This window comes from Myotis brandtii, unplaced genomic scaffold (assembly GCF_000412655.1).
Source record: "Myotis brandtii unplaced genomic scaffold, ASM41265v1 scaffold65, whole genome shotgun sequence".
NCBI classification, from domain to species: Eukaryota; Metazoa; Chordata; class Mammalia; order Chiroptera; family Vespertilionidae; genus Myotis; species Myotis brandtii.
In genome coordinates this window covers 644,806-652,402 of record NW_005370516.1, presented here as the reverse complement: position 1 = coordinate 652,402, position 7,597 = coordinate 644,806, and the positions used below count along the sequence as shown (strand labels likewise).

Below are 7,597 nucleotides of genomic sequence, written 5' to 3'. Positions count from 1 at the left end.
ATTTATTTATTTATTTATTTATTTATTTATAATTTTTATGTCATTGATTTTTAGAAAGAGGGAAACATTGATTTGTTATTCCACTTATGTATGCATTCATTGGTTGGTTCTTGTATGTGCCCTGAACAGGGTTCGCATCCACAACCTTGGTGTATTGGGACGATGCTCTAACCAACTGAGCTACCCGGCCAGAGTTAAGCTTTAAACCAGGCACATGAGCATCATCTGTTCAAAGAGGCTGTGAATAGGATATTTACTTATTTTATTAAACTTACTCCATTTTTCTACATATTTTATGTGTGTTTTATTTAAACGTTGTTATTCCATAAAAACATCAGATTCTTTGGCTCAGTTCTACCTGCAAACTTTCTGCCTTGCTTGGGTATAGTGAAGTGGTTTGAGTTTCTCTGAACAAATAATTAGGGAGATTGCTCAGCTACAATATAGACTAACTGAAGCACTGACCCTATTAAGTGAGTTTTGGTGACCTGGGGGGAAAGAATTGGGCCAAAAATAAGCATTTAAACCAATTTTAAAAAATTGATTTAAAAAAAACTAAAATGCTTTTAGTTTTTTGTTTTATTAATCCTTACCCAAGAATATTTTTCCATTAATTTTTAGAGAGAGAGGAAGGGAGGGGGACAGACACACAGAGAGAAACATCAATGTGAGAGAAACACATAAATTGGTTCCTCCTGCATCCCGAGACTGCAACTGAGGTACGTGCCCTTGACCAGAATTGAGCCCAGGACTCTCCAGTTCTTAGGCTGATGCTCCACTGAGCAAAACCGGCTAGGGCAATTTTTAATGGTTTTAAATGTAGCAGAACGTAAACCTCACATTGTAGGCATTTTTCCTTTATCAGGGACATAACATCCAGAAAATTCTTTTCTATTAATCATATTTAGGCCCTTTTCCAAATTATGAATAATCATATTATAATTACTTACTAATGTGCACCCACTTGAATTACTTTCAATGAACTGCTTGTATGTCCAGGTACCCAGAAGCAACCACTAACATGATTTTTATAGAAATGACAGATATTTAAATTTTTCCATTAATTTTTAGAGAGAGAGGAAGGGAGGGGGACAGACACACAGAGAGAAACATCAATGTGAGAGAAACACATAAATTGGTTGCCTCCTGCATGAGCCCCGAGACTGCAACTGAGGTACCTGCCCTTGACCAGAATTGAGCTCAGGACTCTCCAGTTCTTAGGCTGATACTCCACTGAGCAAAACCAGCTAGGGCAATTTTTAATGGTTTTAAATGTAGCAGAACGTAAACCTCACATTGTAGGCATTTTTCCTTTATCAGGGACATAACATCCAGAAAATTCTTTTCTATTAATCATATTTAGGCCCTTTTCCAAATTATGAATAATCGTATTATAATTACTTACTAATGTGCACCCACTCGAATTACTTTCAATGAACTGCTCGTATGTCCTTGTACCCAGAAGCAACTACTAACATGATTTTTATAGAAATGGCAGATATTTACTTTCATAACAGAATCACAGGCTTGTCTGAAGCTTGAGGGAGGTGGGCAAGAAGGTAGGGAGCACCTTTGTCACACTGAAAACAACACATTTATTGTCTTACAGTTCTGGAGGTCAGAAGTCCGAAAGGGGTCTCACAGGACTAAAATCAGGGTGTCGGCTCCAGGGAAATGCCCCTTTCCTCAATCTGACCCAGCTTCCAGAGCCGCCTGCATTTAATGGGTGCTAGTCTCTTGCTCCATATTCAAAGTACATCACAACAGCTCTGCTTCCATTGCCTGTCTCCTTAGACCTTCTGGCTTTCTTCTTATTGGGTCTCCTGTGATGGCATTGGGTGGGCTGGGATAATCACGGATAATCCCTTCATCTCAAAATCCATAACTTAATCACACTACCAACATCCCTTTTCCCAAGTGAGATAAGGTACACATGGGGATTAGAATGTGAACATTGACTCTCTATGCGATCTCCACTTTTGGTCCTCGGGTATCGGGGTTCTCTCCTGCGAGTTTTCCGTTGATTATTCGGGAAGTTTTTCTGTATTTTAGTAGTAATTCCAGTTTGTTCCTTGGGGACATGTCCATGCAGCATCCAGTTACTCTGCCACCATTTTTAATCCCCTGAGATTTTTTTTAATGTGACCTATTCTTTTTTTTCTTTTTTTTTAAATTTTGTTTTATTGCTTAAAGTATTACAAAAAGTATTACATAGGTATCCTCCCCCTGACCTTCGCCCAGCCTCCCCTACCCCCCAGTGTCTTGTGTCCATTGGTTATGCTTATATGCATGCATACGAGACCTTTGGTTGATCTCCCCTCCCCCCAACCCTCCCCAGGCTTCCCACTGTAGTTTGACAGTCTGTTCAATGCTGCTCTGCCTCTGTATCTATTTTTGTTCATCAGTTTATAATGGTCTTTATTAGCCATAAATGAGTGAGATCATGTATTTTTTTCGGCTTCTCAGGGGCGGGCGCAGCCTCGCAGGGGCCGTCTCAGCCTCACAGGGTCCGTCTCAGCCTCACAGGGGCCATGTCAACCTCTCAGGGGCCATCTCAGCCTCACAGGGGCCGTTTGTAATAACTCTTCAATGGTGATTTAATAAGTGTTGAATTTTTATTTTCTTGTTCTGCCTTTTTCTGTTTTGTTTTGTTTTATGCCAGAGAGTTTTGCTTGCATCCTTCAATAACCAACTTGGCCCTATTCCCATGTGACAATGCAGTTATCAATCTGGGGTTTGTAGATTTGTGGAACACTGAATTTTTACAGTTTGGCCAATATCAGAAGGGCAATTCCATTGGAGCTTCAGCAACCTAGGTCATCAGCTTCATGAAGACAGCTCGATTTTCCACTAGAAATAGACAGCTGATGAGTCTGGAGATCCTGTCAATGAGTTCATTCTTCATAAACATAGACTAACTGAAGCACTGAAAATTATGAAAAGCTTCTGAAAGAGGTTGATTGCATGGCCTTCTTTCGACTTCTGTACAGCTTGGATGACAAAAATTGTAGACCCTGAAGCTGATGGTGACAAAGAAGAGAGGCAGGATGACATAAGAAGCCACTGTGGTGATGCAGAAATCTCCAGGGAAAGCAGCCCTATCAGTGTGGGTAAAAGACAAGCTCAGCTCTCTTCACATTGCACCAGAAAATGAGATGGTATATTGTAGAGGAGGCTGCAGAGCTGTTCCCAGGCAACGCTTTCCTATTTTCCCTTCCCCCATCACTGGGCAGGAAGGGTTGGGCCACAGAGGACAAAGAGGAGTTAGATGGAATTGAGTGGCCTCCAATGGCTCTACCATGGGCATTTTCATCAAGGCCACGAGAGAGAGGGGGAACTAAAATAATCACGCTGTTGGCTCCCCCATGTCCCTCCACTCTCTCTGCTTTGTGCTTAGACTGTCTGCTAGTCATGTTTTGATATATGGCCTTCCAGACTTTCTCAATTATTTTATATGCTAACTTGAACTTTTCTTGCTTAATATTTCACTTTTTAAAAAAAAATCCCTTCTGCCTTTGCATTTTCCCCCCACTGAAAATGTTATCCAATTGTTTTCTTTTGTCTCTCCTCCCCTGTCCTAATCCCATTCCCCTAAGGTAGCCTCTAGTAATGTTTTGATATATAGCCTTCCAGACTTACTCAATTATTTCTATGCTAACTGGAATCACGGACTGTTTTCACTGGAAGGGATCTCAGAGATCATCTTTCCATCTCTCCCTCCCCCTCCCACTGCCCCCCCAACTGCCGACTTCCAGAAGATTCATAGGCAGGCTAAATGCCCCACCTGAAATGGTACCTCAGCCAGTAATGGACAAAACAGGACTAGAACCCAGGTTTGTTCACTCCTAGTTAAATGATCTTTCTGTGGTACCTCGCAATTTTATTTTCTTCGTCTGTTTCATGCTCTAAAGAAGTAGTTTCTGTAAGAAGGACTTAAGTGATCTATGGCTAGATTTTGTTTCTGAGGTGACTATTCTGTTTCAGATGGACAACCAGCAAGCAAGCAAACAAACAAACTTCTAACCAAATAAACATGGCTATAATTAATGTGTTTTTTTCTTTGGCCTCAGTGACTCTGGCCACAGGCCCAGCGCTCTGCTCCCCTTATACTAAGACTGTCATTAGATACATCATTCATACAGTCAACGTTTACCTCTCTTTTCTCTTATTGGTCACTTGCTTTGAGCATAGATGTAGCTCTTCCTGCTTTCTCTTCAAGTGCTTCTAGAAAGATGAACCTTAAATCACCAGGCCATTCGACTTTCTGATTTTCTGGGTGTTCCAGGTGTTCCCCATAAAAATCAGAACTCTCCCACTAACTCATATACCCTCAACTGAAATTTTCTCAGTAAATTCCAACCTTCCTTTAACTTCTAGTCTTGCCTTTTTCTTTCAATTTTTAAACAGACCCCTCTCTAGGCTTTCAAAGCTCAATTTGAGTACGCACATACATCCCATCTTATAGAAAGAAAGTGCACACTTTTACAAAATAACTCTAATCGAAATCTGAGGGTCTCATTCTACCTCCACTCTTTTTCCACCCCAACCACCCTCAGATCATCTCACTCACCTGGCTCACCTGGAAGTCCTAGGATCACTGTTCTTCACATCAGGCCCACATCTTTGGTCTTTGTTTAAAGTCCATAATATCATCTTAGTTATAATAAACATGCTTACTTTAACTATACTCAGATCTCTGACAGATAGAATTTATAGTGATTTGGGGTTATGGTATTTCTTTTCTTTTTCTTTTTTTGCCAAGGATACAAACTGAACACATTTCAGTTCTGAAGGCAGAACACGTGAAGGAGTGGATGCCAGAGAGGCCCTCTCTGCAAATATATTGTGCAATGAACAGAGTACAAGTGAGCTCTTCTGAAGTTGACGGTGATGATTATTGTTTGGGAAATCTCTTTCTTTCACATAAGCCTCTGCCTTTGTTATTTCCCTTTGTGTGTGCTTGTGCCTGTGTTGTGGGGATGTTAAACAAGCATCGTTTTGTTTGATGTGATTGTACAATAATGCTTTCATGTTTACCTTTCCTAACCACTTTAAGGATGGACTATGTTTTACAACTGGGGCTGCTGCTGTTACTGATTCTGTATCATTGCCTTCAGTTTGGGCACATGCCTCTGAAACCTTAATCGCTAACAGATGCTGTTCTGAATCAAGAATTCCCCCTCTCTGGCTACACAGCCTGAGCAATGGGCTGCCTAACTTGGATCCTACCGGCTTCTTGAAAAACTCCACAGGCTCCTTACTAGCACATGGGTAACGTGTAGAAGATTGATATTTTCCAGGCCCAAGCAGGACTTTGAAATAATACCTAGCAGTTGCAGAGAGCTATTTATTTCCCCTCCTCCCACAAGTGTTTTCACACACATGATCTCATTTTGTCCTTCAAATAGTCCTTGGAGTTAAGTCGGGAGAGCAGTGTTTTCCCCTAGGAACCTGAGGGCCAGAGATGTTAAGTAACTTGCTCAAGGTCACACAATTAGCCTTGACTCCTAGTCTCCTGTTCTTTCCACCAAATGACACCAGTATTTACTTTGTTCTGGGTCGAAGCTGTCCAAAGTCTTTCCAGGTGCTGTATGAACCCAAACTTAAATCCTTACAGCTTGGACTTAAATTAAATTTGTAACCACTTTTAGTGTTTATTTTTTCTTCTAGTCTTTAAGTTGTAAGTCAAGGCAGTGGTTATATGTGCCTAAAAAGTATTTAGGGAGGTTGTTCAGTAAATCAAAGGTATAGCCCCAAATTCAGCATTAAAACAACAACAACCCACCCATGTGATTCTGAATCAGGTGGTCTGTGTAAACACTCTTCTAAAAGCTAAAATAAACAAGGCATTTAAGATCTCCAACCATCAGCTTCCTCATTAAAAAAAACAAAACACAAGACTAGAATTAATCATTAAGACATCTCCAAAAATTAACATGGATTCTAATCGAAATTTAACAGCTTGTATCACAATCCCTCCTATGGGAGAAACAGTATTTGTCTGGAAAAATACCTTGGAGGTAGAGAGTGAACCTCCAGGGTCTGGGTTTTTGCAGAGGGAGGGGAGTATGACTAGATGAGAGTTTCTGGAAAGACATGAAGTGAGTATGTTAAGGATTAGTGAAGGAATCCCTGGTGGTGAGATGTCCAGAAAGGACCCTGGAGAAGAATGGTTGATGAGGAGTTTTAACATATCTTCTCCGTGGTTCAGGCTATGATCCTTCCCTGTGGTCCCTATATAGTCAGTACAATCTGTATTTTTTGTGAATGGAGGTTTTTCTCCTGGATTGACATAATGCAGAACTGAGTTGATGAGATCATAAGAACCTAGGTCTTGGAAACTGCAGAAATCTTGGGTAGAACTTCAGATTTCTACACTCTATAACTGGAGACCTTAAACCCGTTTCACTTAGCAAACCATGGGACAGATGTGATCAGGTGACATTGGGGTTAATATATGATAGTGAGCACGAAGACATCATAGAAAACATTATTTCTGATATACTCTCATGGCGTAGAAGTACTGGGTAGGATGTGATTAGAGATCTCAGAAGAAAGGTGTGCATCAAGAAAGTGAATGTGAACTAGGATGTTTCCAAATAAAGTAGGTGAAAGATGAAGAACTTTGAGGTGCAATTCCAGCTGTGGCCTAGTTTGCAGAGTAAGTTCTAATGCCTTTTTTCCCTTTCCTATGCAGCACATAATGAACTAATGGTAGTTCACATGGTCTGTTGATGCTTTTATTTATTTATTTTACTTTTTTAGTTTTAAATTTATTGTTGAGATTATTACAGATGTCCCTCATTTCCCCCACATTGCCCTCCTGCATCCAGTTCCCACCACACCACAGGCCTTCGCCACCCTATTGTCTGTGTCCATAGGTAATGCATATCTATATATACATAAAACCCTAATATGCAAATAGACTGAACGGCGCAACAACCGAACAACCAAACATCTGGTCGCTATGACATGCACTGATCACCAGGTTGTGCACGCAGAACATGGCGGGCATCAGCCGCACCGGGATGGTGGAACAGGTGAGTGGGGGCGCCAGACCAAGGCAGGGCGCTGGTCTCTGTTATTGGGGCAAGCCTCTGGTAGTTACTGAAAATTATTTGCTCCCGTGTGTGGTGGTCCCACCTGGCACTCACACCTGCTGCTGGCGCTGGCCCTGCTTGTACCCGCTGCTGGCACCTGGTGCCGGCCCTGATCGCTTGGTGCCATCAGTGGGTGCGATTGGTGGCTGCAGGCCTCGATCGCCTCTCAGGGCTTCTCCACCTCCCCCTGCTCCTGAGGGGCAATGGGGGCTGGCAGCTGCCTCTCGCACCTGCTGCCGGTGACGGCCCCGCTCACACCCGCTGCTGGTGCCAGAGCTGCTGCTCACACCCACTGCTGGCGCCGGCCCCCGCTCACACCCGCAGCCAGAGCCAGAGCTGCTGCTTGTACCTGCTGCTGGCGCCAGTCACGATCGCTTGGTGCTGTCAGCGGGTGCGAGTGGTAGCTGCCAGCCCTGATCGCCTCTGAGGGCTTCTCTACCTCCCTCTGCTCCTGAGGGGTGATCGGGGCAGCATCCACTGACAGTGCCAGCTCCGCT

The 7,597-nt window shown here is 42.7% G+C and overlaps 1 protein-coding gene across 1 annotated transcript in view; it reads left to right on the top strand.

The window, feature by feature from the left end:
* The window catches only part of PARPBP (PARP1 binding protein), a 74,396-nt gene extending 71,594 nt beyond the window's left edge, over positions 1–2,802 (top strand). Inside the window, exon 15 of the transcript XR_001359530.1 lies at positions 2,663–2,802. The gene's annotated coding sequence lies outside the window, so the exon portion shown is untranslated. The remainder of the gene's footprint in view (positions 1–2,662) is intronic.
* Positions 2,803–7,597: the final 4,795 nt, after the last annotated feature.